A 19,723-nucleotide genomic window follows, 5' to 3' on the forward strand; every position below is an offset into this window, starting at 1 on the left:
GACTAGTTACTATCAATCAGAATATTTTCTCAAGAAAACTTCCTTTCTATAAAATTAGCAATCTTTTTATTAAAAAATAAATTTATTTATTTATTTATTTTTGGCTGCGTTGGGTCTTCGTTGCTGCGCATGGGCTTTCTCTAGTTGCGGCGAGCGGGGGCTACTCTTTGTTGCGGCGCGTAGGCTTCAGTAGTTGCGGCACATGGGCTCAGTAGTTGTGGCTCACAGGCTCTAGGACGCAGGCTCAGTAATTGTGGCGCACGGGCCTAGTTGCTCTGTGGCATGTGGGATCCTTCCAAACCAGGGGTAGAACCCATGTCCCTTGCATTGGCAGGCAGATTCTTAACCACTGCGCCGCCGGAGAAGTCCCCAAATTAGCAATCTTTATGTATGAAGTAGGGAACAATTGCAGTGATACTTCAATTACAGAATGAAAATCCTTCAGTGGAGGTCCATGAGGCAGTTGCAAAGGTCCACCCAAGTTCAGGGGGAGGGGACACAGGCTCCACTTCTTGATGGAGAAGTGACAAGGTCCTATTGTACAAAAGAGCGTGTGGGATGGGAGATATTTTTGTGGCCATCTTTGGAAAACACAAGCTGACACAATATATTTAATCATCAGTCTTTTAATAGAAGGCCAAATCTTTTTAGTTAAAATATGGGTTCACTAATTGGAATTCCTATTGTTTCACTTAGATAAACCATGCCAATGCATGGCCTAAGATTTCAACTTAGACAAAAGAGTTAACTGTGTTAGGTGATGGATGTGTCAATTAGCTTGATTGTGGAAATCATTTCACAATGTATGTGTATATCACATCATCCTGTTATACACTTTATACAACTTTATTTGTCAATTATTCCTCAATAAACCTGGAAAAATGAGAATCACTAAATTTTTTCCTAGAACTAGATGAGTTGATTATAAAATTTATTTGGGGGAATAAATAAGGAAGAATGTAAGGAAACCCCTAAAAAAAAGAAGCAATGCAGGAAGTTAGCCTACTAAATATTTGAAACATATTATGCAGTATAACACTGGTGCATGAATAGGCAGACCAGTAGAAAGACATTAAAACTCCAGAAATATTTTTTTTTAATTTAGTATATGATAGAGGTGGCATCTCAAATTGGGGAGGGGAAGGATGGATTCTTTAATAAGTGGCGGTGAGATAACTGGATAGTGACATGGTTAGAGATAAAATTGGATATATTCCTTACCCCGTATGCTAGGATAAATTATCAGGATAATATTTAAAATGACCAGGTATTTAAAATGTAAAAATTTTAAAAATGAAACCATGATAAGCACTAAAAGGAGAGAGGGTAAATTCCTTATATTATGTCCATGGGGAAAACTTTGCTAGAGATGACTCAAAATCCAACAGCAATAAGCAATAAGGAAAAAAATTAGTTTGATTACTTAAAATTTTTAAAAATAATTTGCTTGACAATAATAAGAAAAGTAAAAAAGACAGTAAACAAATATTGGCCACATATCACACAAGGATTATATACCTAATGCTAGGGTTCAACCACGCAAAAATCTTCACTTGTCAGTGTTCAAAAATAGCAATTTTATATTGATTAACATAATATAGAAAGAACAGCTGAAAGAGAAAATAAAAATTTTAACAACCCTATAGAAAAATCGTCTAGAAGTATGAGCACACAGTTCACAGAAAAGAAATACAAATGGTTCGTAACCCATACGGAAAAATGTTTAACCTCACTCATTGTAAGAAAATGCATACTCAAGCTACAGGGAAATATGCCATTTCTCACGTATTATATTGGCCAAAATCCCAATTACTGACAACATACGCAGTTGTTGAGGCTGGGGAGATTAGCACTCTCATGTCGTTGTTGATGGGGATGTAAATTAGCCCCACGGAGAGGAGGAATTGGTGATATCCAGCATGATTACATGTGCATGAAACCTTTGATTCAGCAATCCTACTTCTAGGGACACTTGGGAGTTCATTATACTTTTCGGTTTGCTTTTGAATGCGTTTAACATTTTCCGTAATTAAAGATTGGTGAAAATTACAAATGAAAACAGGAAATGAAGGGTGTTCATTAGACTGGTCAAGTGGTTAAAAGGACGTCAGTTACGAGACCTTCCACTCCATTGTACTGCAGAGCCATCTGGATTTGCAGCTTCATGACAAATATACTTTGCCAGGGTTCTTAACAAGCTAAGAGTAAAGAGGGACCCAATATGTACTTTTGATTACCGGAATAGAAACTAGGGTGGTGGATATCAGTGTCTGCAGTTGAAGAAGGAGCAGGCCAGTTTGGTGGGTAGAAGAGATCCTGCTGGCTCTGTCACCAAAACCATCTAGGCAATGTCCAAATGCAAGCCTTTTGTATCCACACTGGCTTTTTAAAATTTTTTGTTTATTTTTGGCTGCGTTGGGTCTTCGTTGCTGCTCGCGGGCTTTTCTCTAGTTGCGGCGAGCGGGGGCTACTCTTCGTTGCGGTGCGCGGGCTTCTCATTGCGGTGGCTTCTCGTGTTGCAGAGCACGGGCTCTAGGCACGCGGGCTTCAGTAGTTGTGGCTCACAGGCTCTAGAGCGCAGGCTCAGTAGTTGTGGTGCACGGGCTTAGTTGCTCCCCAGTACGTGGGAGCACCCAGACCAGGGCGTGAACCTGTGTCCCCTGCATTGGCAGGCGGATTCTTAACCACTGCGCCACCAGGGAAGTCCCCACACTTGCCTTTTTAATGCAAATTCAGTTATAAGGAAAACAAAAGAGAATCCACTAAAACAGAGAAAACGGGTAAGAGCATATTTCTGTGCCTCTGCTACGAGTAGACAAGCAGACCTCTGTGATTGGGAACAAATCACAGCTGTGGATCTCCATTTTCTCTCCTGTAAAGCAAGGGGTTTGGTTAACATGGCGTCTAAGGGTCCTTTCAACTGTAACGTCTGCAAATTCCATGCAGCTGCATCTCTAGAGGCTTGCCTCCAATGCATTAGCACTTGGCAGCCACAGCAAAGAGGGACTTGGGATACCTACTGTTGAGACAATATTGGGTGACATGCTGTCCCTACCTAGACCCTCAGTCATTGCTCTGACCAGCTTTGATAGTCTGCCCCAACTTAGAAGTTGCCCCACTCTTGAGCTCTGCTCTGCATTTCTTTTTATGAAGACCATTTGAATGTTTCTGTTATACGTCTTGGTTGCCATGCAAACTTGGCTCACAGAAGCCTGAAACAAACCCCAAACACCTTCTTACATACTTGCTTTATGACATTTTATTTGAATGCCAATATAACAAGTTTATAGTAAATGGAGGATATGGCAGGAGACTAAAATAACACTGTAGTCTTTGAACACTCTAATCTGAGCTTAATAATTTTAAGATTTTTAGACATTTGTAACTCAACCTATGGGCATAATCTAGTAGTAATGGTACTTGGGTAAAGATGTTATGCTCAAAAAGATTGTACTGGATCAAATAACACAGTGGTTCCAAAGGAAACTAAATCTTTTTAAAACCCTCAAACATCAGTTTAAACTGTTAACTTTAATTTTATTTTAAATTCATGTTAAAGTAATTGCATCAAGCTGGGATTAGGTACCGTCTCTAACTCTCCTTCTACAGAGTTAACTGTTTCATGTATTAGAAATACAAATATAGTTATTTGAAAGGGAGAGGAGGTGAAAAATAAGCTAGAGGTTTCTGCCTACTCTCGTTTTGCATAAGCAGTACCTGTAGATGCTTCGCCCCCAGCCTGGACATCAGTCATCCATCTCTCCATCTGTTGGAAGACAAAGCATTTCTCTGAGCAAATTACCTAGTGGAGAGACCACAGAACAGTTCTCAAGTCCTTGAGCAAAGGGACATTTCGGCCAGTACCTTGCTCATTAAGAATGTGAATGTTCAAAGTTGGTTTGATGATGCTTTTAAGGCAACAACTCTTTGAAGGTGCAGCCTTTGGAGTAGAGGGAACACTGGGCAGGGAATCACCCAGACCAGGATTCCAGGGCCAGCTCAGCCGGTCGCTAGCATTCCAACTTTAGAAAATTTCTCTCTCTTGGTTTCAGTATTCTAAATTATAAACTTAGAGAGTTAATAAAATCTCAAGAGTCCCATCAAAGCCTAATGTTCTGGGATTTTTCATTTAGCAAAGCTCTTTGGATGCGAGCAGCAAGAAGGGAACCAACCACAGGGAGTGCTGTAGAGTGTTATTTCATTTCTTTTTGTTTTCCTGTGACCACAAACTCAGCCACATCAAGAAGGGGCCAGGAAATGCCCAAGTGCACTGATGTGGGCAATCTCAGGCTGCTGTGGGGCAGTATCCATGTCATTATGTGGGGAAAATAGGGAAGCAAGGAAGGCCTTTAATTCAGCTTTTTTCTTGACAAAACAGTACTCCAAATTCCCATCCATAGTGGGGCACTGCACTGTCAGGAAGGGCTAGGACCCTCCAGCAGAGGACTGCTGCTGAGGTCATCAGAGCCTCCTAAGAGCAGACCGTCCAGCAAGAAGAGTGTATGCAGGCCAGCTTCAGGATGGACTCACTGAGGTCAGCTCTGGGTGGACAGAGGGCGGCCAATAGAGAGTGAGGTCAGGACTGTAGGAGACCAGTCAGGGCTGATGGTCAAGGGACAGCCTGAGTCAGAATAGAGGGACACTTTCTAACATTGGCCATTTGGGATCAGAGTCCCATTCTTCCCCATGCATGTCATCCCACTGCCCAGTGATACAGTGTAGACATGATCCTGCTCCCAGAAGGGGGTCAGAACATGATGTTTATACCCCATCGTTCCAAGTTCTTAGTAACGTCTACCTGCGCTGATCAAAGATCACTCCTCGGAAACCAAGTGTCTATGACTCCATTCAGAAGAATTTCCACATGACTTCCTTTTAAGCTCTTAAAATTTAAGTGCCCAGATGTGATTTTGGAGGCACTGAGTTACTCTGAGACTTATGCTTCACACAGAATCCAAAGTCTTTGATTTTCTGTTTTTGAACATGAACATAAAGATTTCACTTGGTAACTTCCCAAGCTGAGGGCCCTCAACTTCATTTTTCCAAATAATTTTTCTTCTGCTAAATACAGAGCAGAGTCACCTGTAGGGTAGCTTCAATACTTAACTTTTTCAATGTATAATATCTAAAAGGCATGGAATAGAAGTGTCATCTCAATGTCCTTGTTTTGATTAGGGATTTAAAAATACAGCCATGTCAAAAATAAGATGAAAAAATTAAAGCTGTATGGTCATGATAATTTTTAAAATGGCATATATGCCATGTATCTACACATTCTTCCTTACTTCAGCAAGAAAAATGTAAAATTATTAAAATTAGGGTTTGTTTAGATTAATATTCAATATAATCAAGTGTAATCATGTATTTTGGTTAAACTCTTCTTCCTTTGCTAAAATAGGTAATACTTATCTCACAAATTATGCATTTGAATTTCTTGTGAGCTTGTTTGAATTTCTGCTCCTGGTGTAGCGATCCAGGTTTAGACACTATTCTGTATGAATCACCGTGATGAGATGTGAGACCTCATTTAAGGAAGGATTGCTTTTGCGATGCATTTGTGGCTTTCATTTTATTCCTTATTTTAGAAATTAGCTGTTTTAGGGTCTTTAAATATTTTATACACCCTCGATAGAATAGAGTTCTAGACTATTCTAAAAGAAGGAAACTATTCTTCCTTAAAAAGCACAACGGATGTTTCAGGTAACAACGCTCTTGAGACCTAGGGGCATTGTCTGTGAATTATTCAGCATTTAGTCAGCTCAGCCTTGGGTGGATGGGGTGTGTGCGTTCGGGGGGGTGGGGCGGGGAAGGTATGGTTGCGGGGGGCAGTTCTTGCCCTAAGAGAACTTTAAGTCCAATTGAGAAAATAAGAATCAATCAAGAAATAGTAAAAATTAGAAGAATTACTTGTGTTTGGGATACAAAACATCCCCAGAAGTAACCCCTGCTCCTACCCAGTCTTCACTATACCTACACTGATTGATATCATTCTTGTTAAAGGGTGAGACAGGGTATTCTCTGTTTCTCCAGGCCCTAAAAGACCAGTTTTACATTTTCCCTCCTTTTCTTCTACCTGTTCACACTTTCCAGGAGATAAAACAAACAGGGGCTGGAGTTGTGACAGTTAGTTTTATGTGTGAATGTGACTGGGCTGCAGGATGCCCAGACATTTGACCAAACAATATTCTGGTGTATCTGTGAGGCTGTTTCTGGATGAGATTAACGTTTGAATCCTTAGGCTGAGTAAAGCAGAGTGCCCTCCCCAGTGTGGGTAGGCCTCATCCGGTTAGGTGAAGACTTGACTAGAAGAGAAAGGCTGAGTAAGAGGGAACTCCTCCTGCTTTGACTATTTGAGTTGGGACATTGGTCTTTTCCTGCCTTCAAACTTGAACTGAAACATTGACTCTTCTTGGGTCTCCAGCCTGCCAGCTTTCAGACTGGCACTTATGCCACGTGTGCTCTGGTTCTCAGACCTTTGGACTAAAACTATACATCAGGTGTCTTGAGCCTTCAGCTTGCCAACTGCAGATCTTGGGACTTCTCAGCCTCCATAATCCTGTGAGTCAATTTCTTATAATAAACCTCTTTTCAGATAAATAGATGATAAAGATGATGATGATGATGATAAACAGCTAGGTAGACAGATGGATACGTACATAGATACATAGAGATAGATAGTCTGGAGAACCCTAACACAGGGGTTAAGTTTATTAATGTCCAAAGCTCATTTTAGGTATTTGCCCAAAAAGAACAAAATTAGAGCGACAGAAGAGTATCTTTCTCTGCAGACAGCCAGCCAATCCCAGTGTGAACTGAGCTTTACCGGCTCTGTCTCCCTCATTCTTTCCTGAGCTGTTGCTACCCTGGGTCTCCAACTCTAATCTCCTAGAGAATGTGACTGTTCCTCCCTTTGTGAGCGCACAGGCTGGTGTCAGGTGTTGTCTGCAGCCTCTCCAAGTGCTGCGCAGACCCCATTTCTCTGCCATCTGGGAGTGGTCTGAAGTTCTTCAAAGGCATCCTCTGCCTGATTTTGACAAGCATTTGCTCTTCTCCCACCCTTTGAGGTCCCATACTGTCCCCATTCTATCCTAGGTTCCCTCTATGTTCTCCATGTCACTTGAGACACTTTGCCCAAACAGTTCTCCTGGCTACGCCAGCTGGCACCCCAACCAGCCTTTTGGTATCTTCACCAACAAACCCCTTCCAGTAGATAACATCCTTCCTGGGGACCCTAGGCTCCTCAGGCCTTTGAGGATTTCCCTCAGGGCTCAGTTCATGGGTTCAGGGAGCCAGGGGCTCTCAGCCAGTGGGGTACAGCCTCCAGAAGAGATGCGAGCCTCGGGCACTGGTTTTGCACAACGATCAAGAAGTACAACCACTTATGGAGAAACTGTCAATGACAACAGAACTGAGTCCCACCAGTTCCAAGAATATACCTGGTCAACCAGGGTGGATCTAGGTTTGGAAAAGCCTGAAGCTTATGGGATTTGGGTTGCCCTCCTTAAAAGGAAGAATTCAAAATTACAAAAACAAAATTAGGTATGAAAGTGAATATCTGTTTAGAAAGAGAAAAGAAATCATAAAACATCATATATTTTAAAGAACTGACAAATATCGTGTACATCACAAAATCCTAAATCATAACTTAATATTTTTAATAATTAATTGCCTAATACACCTCTGTAATGGATTGTCCCTACACTTTTGGCTATAATCTCTTTGATGACCATTTCATGTAAAAATAAAATTTGGTATAGAGAGATTTAAAAGATAACTTAGTCTTTCCTCCAGTATGATTGATCGAAATTTATTTTTTACCATTTTTAGTTTTGGGAACTTTATTTCAATTTTGTAATTTGTTATTGGTAATGTAAATTTTTTAAGATTTAGGAAAACCTCTATCAGGTGTCTCATATAAGAGTGAGTAAAGTTGAAAGAATTTCCTATAGACTACCTGCTAGCTCCATCCATGTTTTTTTTCCCCCCCTCTACTCACATACTTCTGGTGGGGGCATCTTGGAACACATGCATATCCCTGTATCGCCTCCGGTCTTCACCTTCAAGGTCATTTTGCAAGGTGAGTGTGGGAGTCTTCCTGGAAGCCATGCTTGCATGAAGGAAAGGATGACTGAAGGAAAGTCAGAGTAGAAAGAAAAGACAGTCTTAAGTAATCTCAGTTAATATCTTACTTTTTCAAAATGTACAAAATCACATAACAATATTTTGCATTGTTAGAGGCCTGCCAGGGTCTTGGAAAGGACCCGGACAAGTAAGGGGATCTGAAGCTTAGCTTTGTCAGTTTCACAGCAAAGCCCTCCAGTGAAGTGAGGCCTCAGGTCCTTGCTCTCAGGCTTCTTATTATTTATTCCTTATTTGCCATCTGCATCCCTGAGTCTGATGTCACCTCCTTGAACTCCCAAAACCAAGCCTGGTGCTCCCCTGTATCCTCCAATAGCACCCTGTACTCCCCCTTTTTATAATACCTTCCACTCTGCATTTCCATGCCTGTCCACCTGTCTGTCTTCCCCAGTAGATTGGAAACTCTAGTAAGGACAAGGACTGTGCCTTCTCCACCACTGCCTCTCTGGTGCCTTTCCCGGTATATGGTACTCAGTGATGCTTGTTAAGTTAACTGTATTGGAATCAGCAATTGCTGTGGTTGTTCCTAGGGTTTGGCCACCGTACGGATGATCCGTCCTTTGGTTTCAGGCCCCCTTAATGAATGCTTTGTCAGTGATACTCATTCAATTCAAACTTGGCCTCCATCTCTGGAATTCATTCTTCCCAAATTTGTTTGGCCTTTTGCAACCGGACTTTGCCTCCTGCTGCCACCTTCCTCCTGAAGGCAGCCAGGGTCTATGAAATAAAAGCATCTACATCCCTTCCTTTCCAGTCACCACCTTAGCTCTCATACACTCTGTAGTCTCCACCATGTTTGCACATACATGTCAAAGAGATCCTCCCCATGACAGGTGTTATTCTGTCCCATCTCCTAGAAAAGGAGGAAGCAGGAGGAGGAAAAGAATAAAGGGGGAGAAGGAAAAGGATGAGGGAAAGAAAATATAGGAAGAGGAGGAAGAAGAAGGAGAAGCGGGGGAGGAGGGAGACGAGAGGAGGTTAGGGGAGAAAAACTCAGAACTGTGAAGTGATTTAGCCAAGGTCACAAAGGGACCCGGAATCGGTATGTGAGCTTTGTAAACCCCAGTCCAGGGCTCTTTACACTAAACTCTTTTTTAAGACAATGCCATGAAGCACTACACTGGGAGCCATTCGTCTTTGGAGCTTTAAGAGAGAGTCCTAGAAGCCAGAATGGTTGATGAAGCTTTTTAGAGGAGGTGGGATTTAAATTGAGCCTTAAAATTTGGAGAGGGACACATTCCTGGGGAAGCAGGGACAGCAAACACTTGGGGACCGTCAGAGCGCCCACTGGGTGTCGTCTGCACCCAGTGCTCACAATCATATCAGCAGAGCAGACTAGCCAGTGTGCAAAGTGCACTTTGGAGTAACAGGTTGTCTGAACTGTGTGTGACTTGTCTTTGCACAGAAACAGTGAGTAATAGTGCAGGGCAAGCTAGTCATGAAGTGGGGCTATGACGAGCGATGAATATGCAGGTTGCTCGTTGCCCTTGACCCTCGCTTTCCTTTACATGTCAGTCCACAGCAGTCGCCTGCCTGCATATTTTAAAGGAAGATGGAGAAACACAATCTGCAAGGACAGTTGAGGCCCCCACGGGAGCATAGAATTGCCTCGAAGTACAAGGGCTCATGAACATTTTACATCCCCTTTGGAAATCCTCCTAAACTCTCTGCCTCACTGGTTTCCTGGTACAAGATCTAATAAATCTGTACACTCAGCTTAAACTTAGTGCCAGGCCTCATAATGGAATGATTACATGTGTTTTGTGTGTCAGAGACCTGACAGAAAGATTATACAGCACAGTGAAGCAATCGTTGGGGTTTTGGCAGGGGAAGAAGGAGATAAACATGTGTCCAGGGGAGAAAAATGGCAGCTCACGGATTTGCTGCATCGATGTCATTCAATCATTCAGCAAAAATGTATTAAGTTTAGGTCAACACACATTTATCAAGTCCCTCCTATGTGACAGGCATTATGTTACGTCCTGTGAGTACAGAGGTGCACAAGACACATCATTTATCCTTGGAGCTTATAGAGAAGACCATCAGAAGAGACAGGCATCTAAGAAGTGATTTCAGTATAATGTGGTAGGTGCAGCGCTAGGGGCTGGGACAGAGCACGATGGTAGTAGAGAAGGAGGGGACTTAGCTCAGCCTGCAGTGTTAGAGGAAGCTTCTGCAGGAGGAGGCTGGAGGGATAAGTTGGGTGAAGGGGGCAAGAACTCCAAGCAGAGGAAAACGTGAACAGAAATATCCGGTGACATGTCTGAGTTTGGAAGGCGCGAGGGATGGATGTAAAGGGACTCGGTAGAAGAAGTTTCATGTTACTAGAGTGGAAATAAAAAGACTGATCTGTGCTGTGAGGGATTCAAAGATGAAGTATAGGCAGTTCTATCAAGGAACTTAGCATTTGATCAAATTGACATGTTAAGGATGCATTTAAAGTTATAGCAATATAAGATCCCGATGTAAGAGATACCAAGCCCAATAAGAAGTGATCAAGTGCCAAAAGTGAGTCAGAGAGTTACGTGGAATGGGTTTGTAAGAGAGCAGAGACACCCGCTGTGGGGGAAGGGTTCAAGGAGATGGTGATACTTGAGCAGAAGAGAGGATAATCCATGAGGAGTTTGAAAAGAAGGAGAACGTTACTCCAAGAGAAGAGAACACCTTCATCAAAGACTCAGAAACAGCGCTGATTCCAGTCATTTTAGGATTGCATAGGAAATGAGACCACGGTGTGAAAAAAATTTCAAAATAAAGTCTTTGTATGTAAAGCCTTTTAAGTGGGACAGGTCACTTCCCTAGATTGGGCTAGGAAGGGCGCATGGAGACAGCCACTCATGGGCTAATTCGTAGAATTACAAGATAGAGGTAGCATGAGCCATGCTTTTGTAGCTCCAATACTAAGCTGTGTTCCGGAAGTCCCCTTTTTAAAGTCAATGGGAATGCTCTGTTCCAAAGTAGAGATGACAAATATGGCTCTAGATCAAAGAGAAACAATAGAAATCTGCATTAGAAGCCTAATATATGCATGTGCTTCAAGCCCTTGCCATGTGGCCTGTTAAAGGGGACAACTATGTCTCCAGTGATCTCACAGAAACCAAGACAGTTGTGTTTGGGACAAATGCTAAACAAGACAAGATGGCAGGGAAACTAGTATAAATCAGGATAATCTAGGCAAACTGGGACATGGGGTCCCTGTAACGATCAGTCTTGCAGGGAAAACAGAAATCCTGTGAGGCATTTCAACAGAGAGAATTTAATAGAGAAAATGGGTTCAGTGGGCAGGGGTGTCTAAGAAAGCACAGTGGGAGCAGCGCAGGGACGCCAAGGGAAAGGGGGAGGATACAAAGGCAAAGGTTGGGGTTCTCAGGAGGACGGACCCTGTAGAGCTGGGGCTCAGCCCTCTGGGGAAGCAGCACTTCCCTCCTGCTTCTGGAAGGCTCAGGAGCTCAGAAGAGGAAGTCCATGGGGCAGGGGCTCAGCTATCTGAGGGGAGGGCACTCCACGGGGCCCGATGAGGCTGGTGTTGGGAGCGCTGGATGAAGCTGGAAACCGGAACCACCCGTGATGCTGAGTGAGGTGCAGCCCTAGAGCAACACTGAAAGCAGTGAGCAAACTGCCTTCCAGTACCCACCCTCGCCCCGCCCCTACCTATTCACAGCATCGAACAGCTGGGAGAGGGAAGATGTAGTTCACAGGGTCCCAGCCCCAGCTTCACAGAGCAGAGCGTGGAAAGGTGGGCTGGAACTGAGCACAAGTGGTGTAATAACTGGCACAGGCTTGGAAACAGTCCTGATTTTTGAGGTGGGAATTCTCCTAAAAGACATCTCAGCTCAAGAAGTGATGAAATCATCATCTGGTCCCAGCAGAAGAAGGAGAGAACAATTGTTATTCCCTTTGTACCAGGAGCTTTGCAAATATTGGTTCATTAATCACAGCAATCCCATAGAACAGGTGTTCATCCTGTTTTTACAGATGAGGTGTCAAGCGATTAAGCAGCTTTGCCCAGAACAAATAACTTGTAAGAGGCAAGGTCAGGACTAGAAATCAGTTCTGTGTGATCCCAAAGCCCAGTTCTTTCTATGGTGGGAGCTGTTCCTTCACAGGGCTTAGGCCCAGGATCCTGGCTGGGGGCCAGTGGCTGGACGACTCCTGGAGACCGTGGACCGAATGAACTCTGCCACCACCGACCTCCTGAAAGCTCAGGCCCAGGAGGTCGTCCATCCTTTGAGTGCACATCTCGCCGGATTCTAGCAACACCAACACGATTTCCTCTTGCCCAGAGCTGGCCTCACTCCCATCTGGAGGAGCCAGAACTCTGAATGAGCTCGCCACCTCTTGGAGGAAGCCTCACGCTGCAGCCACCCTTAGCTCCCTTGTGTGATGCCCGGAGAGTGTCTGTGTGCCTGTCCACGTATGTGCCTGTCATATAAATTCAGCTTTACCCAACAGGATGACATTCTTGGATAATAGGCTGTTCAGCTCGAGAGCCAAAAATTGCAAAGGCAAGCGTTATTTTTCTGGCTGAGTCAAGTCCCCAGTCTTCGCTCAAGATGGAAGCAAATTGGGCCTGTATTTTCTGGAAACGCTGATGCCGAGATGGGACCTTGTTGAGGAATTCACCAAGGCCCAAGGGAACTGAGAAGATAAATGCTACCAGGCGGCTGCAACTTGAGCGAAGTTCAAAAACAATAGCATGTCAACTTAAGATCATAGAAGGCTATGGCGAGGGTGACAGAAAACAGGGGAAACGACTTGGTCCTGAGACAAACGAGGACGTGGATAATGGGTGATGGCACTACAAACGCTGCTTTGAAAGGAAGCCGGAAGGGAAGGAGGCAGAGTCAGCTCTCCCCACCCAGGGATTCCAGCTCATCCCCGAGGAGGAGGGAGGTGCGGCAGCGGTTTGGCATCCTGCCTGCCCAAACGCCCCGGTGCCAGCCTCCACTGTGCTTTCCTGAGCAGCTCAGGAGGGCCAGGTATGGGTTTCTCCTGTCACGCCAGTGTTTTTGCAGAGAGAGCTTTGGGGTCTTTTGGAAAGTGACTTAGCTGGAGCCACACGTCTGCCAGCATGGCAGCTGTTACCACTTATACCAGGAACATCTGGCCTGAAGATTGCAGTAAAAGTGACACTTGTCTACAGAGAGAAAATGTTGAAGTATACATTTTGGACATGAAGAAATAAGTAATGACATTTAATGTTTTCATAAGGCTGCCACATCATGAGCAGCAGTCATCCAAACCCCAGGCCCAGGCATCCACGGGGGCATCTTTATACCGCAGTGTGCCTGCGGGGTTTGTAGAGGGCCTCTTACCCAGAACATCATTCCCTCATACGGGCTTTGTCCTCCGAAGACATAGGACAAAGGGAGACCCTTGTAAGACCCCCTCCTTTCAAGACTTGACTCACAGGAAGGGGGAGCGGGGAGCAAAGTGTAAGGAGCCCCCCTCCAGATGTCAGGAAATCTAGCTCCGGGTTGCAGTTGTGTCACCGGGTAAATCGTATTTGGAGGTTCAGATTTCTCGTCTGTGAAATGGAGGTGTCAAAGATGATATGTTTAAGGTTCCTCCAAGAGTTTATACTCTGTGCTTTTTGGAATAGAGGCAATTCTACCATTTCTATGCCAATCCCGTAGGTTAAACATGATTCTTTCCAGACCCTGCTCTTAAAATGCACAGTTCCCTTGATGTGGTGATGCTTGCAACCCCTCCAATCTCAGAAGAAGAGAGAAAGTCGAACAGGGCCAGTGTGAAAGCCCTGGGCTCCTGGGGAAGAAGACAGCACGTGGAGTGGGAGACCAGACCGCCAGCACGGCCCGACGTCCGCATGTGGCCCTGCGCATGCTCCCAGCGGAGCTGGCCCCGGGCCACCGCGCCTCAACTCCGGCGTCCTCTGTGTTGGATTTCAAAGAGGGGAGTTGAAGAGAAGATGAAGCACACTTGCTGAGACCAGGTTCCTTTTTGTTGGCAGAGTGTTGATGAGGATGGTACAATAACTACACTGAGTTTGGCAGAGATTGGGATAATCAAACAAGAAGGCATATTTAAGAACTTGGTGATTGGTGAGCGGTCAGCCCTTTACATAACTTTAACATGCAGTCAGTCACTTATCACGGATGCCTTTTGAATTCAAAAATGTTACCCGTGCCAGACTGACCCAAGAGCAATGCACTATTAATGTACAAATATCCCGATTAATATGTACGTCACTGTGTAAGCTCGTGCCTCACCAGAGAAGATCCCAGGAGCCCCTTCTTATTTTCTCTTCTACTAGGAGGAGGGAGGCAGGTACTACTGCTCCCCAAACACCGTTAGGCTCTTCTACATCGCTCATCCCCCACCTCCTAAAGCAGACTCTGAAGCCTACCCTTTCTTATGGAGCGGCTGTGCCCTGCGTACTCTTCTCAGTGGATTCTCTGCTCAGTCAGTCTCACCTCTGGAGCCAGGAGAGGAGAAGAAAGGAAAGGCCAGGGTCAGGTTGCTGGCCAGTCCACAGTGCTCACTCTTGGGCCAAAGCAGAGTTTGTGGGTCCCTGGGGCTCATTAGAGTTGGGTGATGCGGTTTTTCTAGGCTTTAGTCTGTGGGCCTTTGATTTTGTACATCTAGCAGCTTCTAGATGTCTATTCTAGAAGCTGAGATTAAATCCTATGTTTAGGGCTAAGACCCTGAGCAGGGCTAGAGCCTGGGCCTGGGGATCAGAATGGGGTCTGCAGCTTCCAAGTCAGTAGGTCTGAGGCAGGGCCTGGGCTTCTGCATTTCTAACAAGTTCCAGGTGAGGCCGATGCCACCAGCAGACACACTTTGAGTACTGCCGAGGGAGGCTGCCTTCATTGTGAACTTGGGCTTTGGAATCAGATGCACGTGGGGTTAAGTCGTGGCTCCAGACTTACCTAGCTACGTGACTTTGGGACAAGTAACGTGATATTTCTAAGCCACATCTGCTCAGACAGAAAGTGCCCATCATCTTGCTGACCTCTTGGGTTTGGTGTGAGGATCCAGGCCGACCACGCAGGAGTGCAGGGCCCGCGCGCTCAGGAGAGGAGGGGACCCTGGGAAGAACTGTGTGTGGCTCTGCCCTCAGAGGTTTCAGCCCATTTCCACTTCCAGGACTGCACTCGTGAGCCTCGGCCCAGCCACAGGGAGGCCCCTGACCTCACGTCTCTGTTAATAAAACAGGGGTGACAGGAATAATGCCGCTCTCCTGGAGGCGTCACACAACAGCTCCTTAAATCACTCCGAGGGTGTTAGTGATTGAAATCACTGTCCTTTCCATCAAGCCAGGGGCTCTGGGTGCACCTGACGCAAGGAAATCAGTATAGACACTTTCAAAGAGACGTTTACGTTCCCTCATCTGTACACCATAGGTGACTAAAATTGATCGTACTCAGCTGGAACCCTTTACACTGCTTTTAAAATTAGTAAGACGTGTAAAGTGGCATGTTTATTAAGAGGCATGTAAATAGACATGTTTTTACCAAAACAAAATTGGAAAGTGCTGTCAAAGTAAAAACATAAAAAATTCCCTGTTGGCCGGCACCAAATGTCATGACCCCAGTGACACGGGGGAATAATCAGCCATCCTGGGGTTTCCGTTCAGCTGTCTACACTGCTTCTGCGTGAATAACCACCCGTCCAACCTATTAAAGATCCGGAATGCGCAGGGTGTGTGGGCAAACCCAGTCTCACCGTGTAGCCCATTTAGCACCTTCCTCCTTCTCGAAGCTTCCAGTAACACTCATATAATGAACTATGGATTGAAAGACAAGAGAGGTCCACCAGGTGATGTTAGAGGCCTCTGTTCCCTCCCTTTACCCCAAATGTGATCAGCTTCCCAACACAGAAGCTAATTTCCACGTGCCTGAACCTACACATCCCTGTGGCCTCTGTGTGACCTAACTTCCGAGGGCAGCTTTGCTGGCTGGTTCCCTCCAGGGCCTCTGTATCCCCAAGGGAGTTCTGCAGAAATGACTTTTTTTCCTCTGCCGGCAGCCTCCTACATGATGTGGGTGGAGGGAAACCCAAGCCCCGCCCCCATGTCACTCATCGTCCCATGGCACAAGGTGGATCCTACAGTTCTGGAACTGAGAGGCTTTTGATGATTATCCAGTCCAGACCTCTTCTCTTACAGAAAAGGAAAAGATAAAGAAGAAACACCTACTCGAGGGTATAAACTGCTTTAATGAAGAGCCTTTTCTTTGTCTTTGGATAAATTTTCAATCCTCAGAATCCTCCTTAGCAAAACCCAGATACCACGGGGCAGAATCATTCTTTACCAACAGCTCTCACTCTGCATGGGCTCGAAAGACCACCGGCATCTGAATCATCTGTGGAGCTTTTAAAACAAGCAGACTCTCAGGGCCCCCTGCCAACCTCCTAAATCAGAAACTCTGAGGACAGGGCCTGGGAATCTGCATTGTGAAAACCCTCGGGGTGATGCTGTGGCTGGGATTTTGGAAAGCACTTTCTTAAACCATTAACCTGCTAACTGTCAGTTACCACTCCAGCAAGAATTAGCTGAGGACCAGCTCTTAAGCTGAGCTGAGGGGTGTTTGTGGGCCCTCCCTTTCCTCAGTGGGTGGCCTTTGTACCCAGTGGCTTGAGATGGAAATGCCCTGAGGTTCTCCACGATCCCCTGCACTTTGCTGCCCATGCAGGACCCTGGGCATTGAGAACCCAGCTTTTTCCATTCATATGGGCCCCGTGGCCTTCTGCAGCTCCCCCTGGCTATCTTCTCACAATATTAAGAAAGCACAAGCCCCTCTACCCTACATGGCTTATCCTTTCTAAGATAAATCTCCTGAAATGTTTGTGACAGACAGAATTTTTGGCAAACCAAGCCATGATTCCAGAAATTCTTTATCTGGAAGACATTGATAATCATGCTCTAGTTTTAAGTTTTCTCTCCATTCCCTTATCGTTGACATGTGATATGCAAACGAATACCCAAATATACCGAAAGGACCCAACCATTAGTCATTTTGAAGTGAAAAATCCTGTGCTAATATATGTCCCTTTTTTTAATTTTGTATTTGCTCAGAGTGTTTCAGCAAATGCTTTTCTCTTCAGAGGAGAGGTTCTCATGTGGGGGATTGGAGACATGACCAGCAAATGGATTTGCCTGGAGTCACCTGGGAATAAGGGAGCTATGGTGAGACTCGCATTTTAAGTGCCAGCTGAGACCAGGGAGGAAGGGCACCTGGCCCTTGATGGCGGCTGAAATAGGGAGTGTGGTTTCCTGCTCTGTGCAGATGTTCAGCTATACTATGACATGGCTCAGATCCACGAATACCACTCCTCCTCCTGAGCCGAACTTCACAGAAATCACAGGAACGAAGGTTCTTCTAGCAGAGGGGTTGGTCCTCTCCTAGCTTGCTGGTTACTCTGGATTTTCCCAAGGGGCAAATATTATGGAGCATCTTCAATTCCAATCTCTCCGCCCACCTCACACCTACCTCCTCAGTGCCAGTGCTTGGGTTGCAGTCACATCTGCTGGATGGACACCACTCTTAGAGCTGCATCTGGATGCCTTCCAAGTTCCACGGGTGGTTGCTTCTCTCCCGGTTGGGCCACCACTTTGGGGACCCAGGACTTCTTCAGTGTGACAGTCTGAATGCAGGAAGACCCCAATCATAAACACTAAAGAGGCAGAAGCCCCCATCCCCTTCCATCCAGTCAGTATCGTTGTTCATGCATGCGGGAGGCACCCCAGGGCTTCACATCACATAGGGAGCTTTGGTGGCCTTAGTAGTTCTTTGGAATGTCTAAGTCAGGTCCCTTCCCTTTTCCACTCCTCATTGCAAGCGCAGAATAAGGAACTGGGAAACCCTACCTCTTGCTGGAGCAGAGAGTGATGGGTGGCAGGAAGCAGAGCCCTCCTCCGACAGCCTGGAGCACGGGCAGGGAGCCTGTCTTTCCCTGGGCCCTAGCTTGTTTCCTCTGCACATGATCTCAAGCCTTTGCTGCAAAGAGTGCTGTAAGAGTCTTGGAATAATTGGTCTTGGAAAGCAATTTCAGCCTCTGTTTTCTTCCTTATTAGAAATTGTGCAATTGCAGCTCTAAACTTCCCAGGGTGCCTGCAAGGAGTTTTGTAAGGAAGTTGGATAGAGGCCTGTGAGAGCAGCACAGCCGAAGCCCCCAAGGATCTCCTACACCCTGTCTTCTTCTGTCTGCAAAAGACAGACCAAAGAGCATGTTAACAGGTATATTTTTAGGACTTCTCCCTTCAGGTCTCTATCCCAAAAGCCAGAGCTTTGATAACAAGGAAGAGAGAGCATCAAAGACCCAGCTTTGCTGAACCTGTAAAACAGAAAGTAGAATGGTAGTCACCAGGGGCTGGGCGCGGGGGATTGGGGGAGTTGTGGAGATGGTGAGGGCACACACTTGCAACTCGTAGGTAAGTTCTGGATGCACAGCATCGTGATTATAGTCAGCAAACTGTATTATAAACTTCAGAGTTGCTAAGAAACTAGATGATGATCGTTCTCACCACAAAAAAAGCAATTATAATCATGTGAAGTGACAGAGGTGTGAGCTAGCTAGCACTATGGTGGTGGTAATCATATTGCAATATATAAATGTATCAAACCAATGTCAATTACATCTCAATAAAATTTAAAACAACTTTTTTTTTCTTTTTTAAGTTGCAGCTTTGATGCCAAGGAGTAGAGAGGGTCCAGCTAAAATATCCTGTAGGGAATTCCAGGAAGGGAAGGGAGCAGCAAAGGACCTGGAATCCAGTGGCCTGCCTGGGAGGAAGGTGAGGGTAGGAGGAGGCATGGCGTGTTTCAGAGACTCCGATTCGAAGAAGCAGGCTCTCCCTCTCCATTCCTTTGGTTCTTCAGAAAGCCCGACTGGGAATCCTGGGAGGGGCCCGGGTCCAGATGCTCCTCCAAGCTGGGGAGGGAGGGAGGAAGTGGACGCAAGAGCCAGAGCATCCTCATCTCCAAGGAGCTACCTAGGAGGTAGCGCTAACCCAGCTCGGAGAATGCAGAAAACTTTCGCAGTAGGTCCTGGTTCACTGTTTTTTCCCAGGACCAGAAACTAATGGTGGTAGAAAGTTGCCAAGGATTTCGGATTCTTCAAAACAAAACAAAACCAAAACTACCCTCACAAATCTGGAGCAGGGAAAACAGAATCCGTGTTTGTTCTTTGGAAGGGCAGTGTGTAGTTTTACATGAGTAAAGGCGAATTTCGTGACTCAGAAAAGAACATTTAAAGGGAAAAAAAAAAAACAACCCTCCCCGGAGACAACTGGATGTGAGACTTTTCGAGGAAGGGGCACCGGGAGATGTCACTTGCTCACCAGCAGGTGGCGCGTTTTCTTTAGGATTGCGTCCCCAAGTCTGTCGATAAAACATCGCAGCCAGACTTGCTCCGAGTTCCCTCGCCGGAAATCGCTATGCAGATAATAACCCTCCAGTGTCTGGAAATTAATTACCTCCAACGCTCATTCCTCCAGCGCCGACCGCCGCCTGTGTAGCCCGTCAACGACGTAGCGCCGCGGGTGTAGTAAGGTAATTCTGTCCGCAGGGCTTCCCCCTGACTATACGCGATTCAGTTAAAATAACTTTTTTTTTCATCATCC

General features: G+C 45.6%; 1 long non-coding RNA gene across 2 annotated transcripts; it reads right to left on the minus strand.

Annotated features, from left to right (window-relative positions):
• Window positions 1-621: 621 nt before the first annotated feature.
• LOC141276357 (uncharacterized) lies at window positions 622-18,496 on the minus strand. 2 transcript variants are annotated; one of them, XR_012325802.1, is made up of 4 exons: window positions 17,592-18,496; window positions 8,001-8,128; window positions 3,718-3,766; window positions 622-2,872 (listed from the first exon to the last, which is right to left on the minus strand). It is a non-coding gene; the product is annotated as an uncharacterized lncRNA (long non-coding RNA). The 2 variants fall into 2 exon arrangements; XR_012325801.1 differs by having other exon boundaries at window positions 7,997-8,128.
• Between the last annotated feature and the right edge of the window lie 1,227 nt (window positions 18,497-19,723).

This window comes from Tursiops truncatus, chromosome 14, assembly GCF_011762595.2.
Source record: "Tursiops truncatus isolate mTurTru1 chromosome 14, mTurTru1.mat.Y, whole genome shotgun sequence".
NCBI classification, from domain to species: domain Eukaryota; kingdom Metazoa; phylum Chordata; class Mammalia; order Artiodactyla; family Delphinidae; genus Tursiops; species Tursiops truncatus.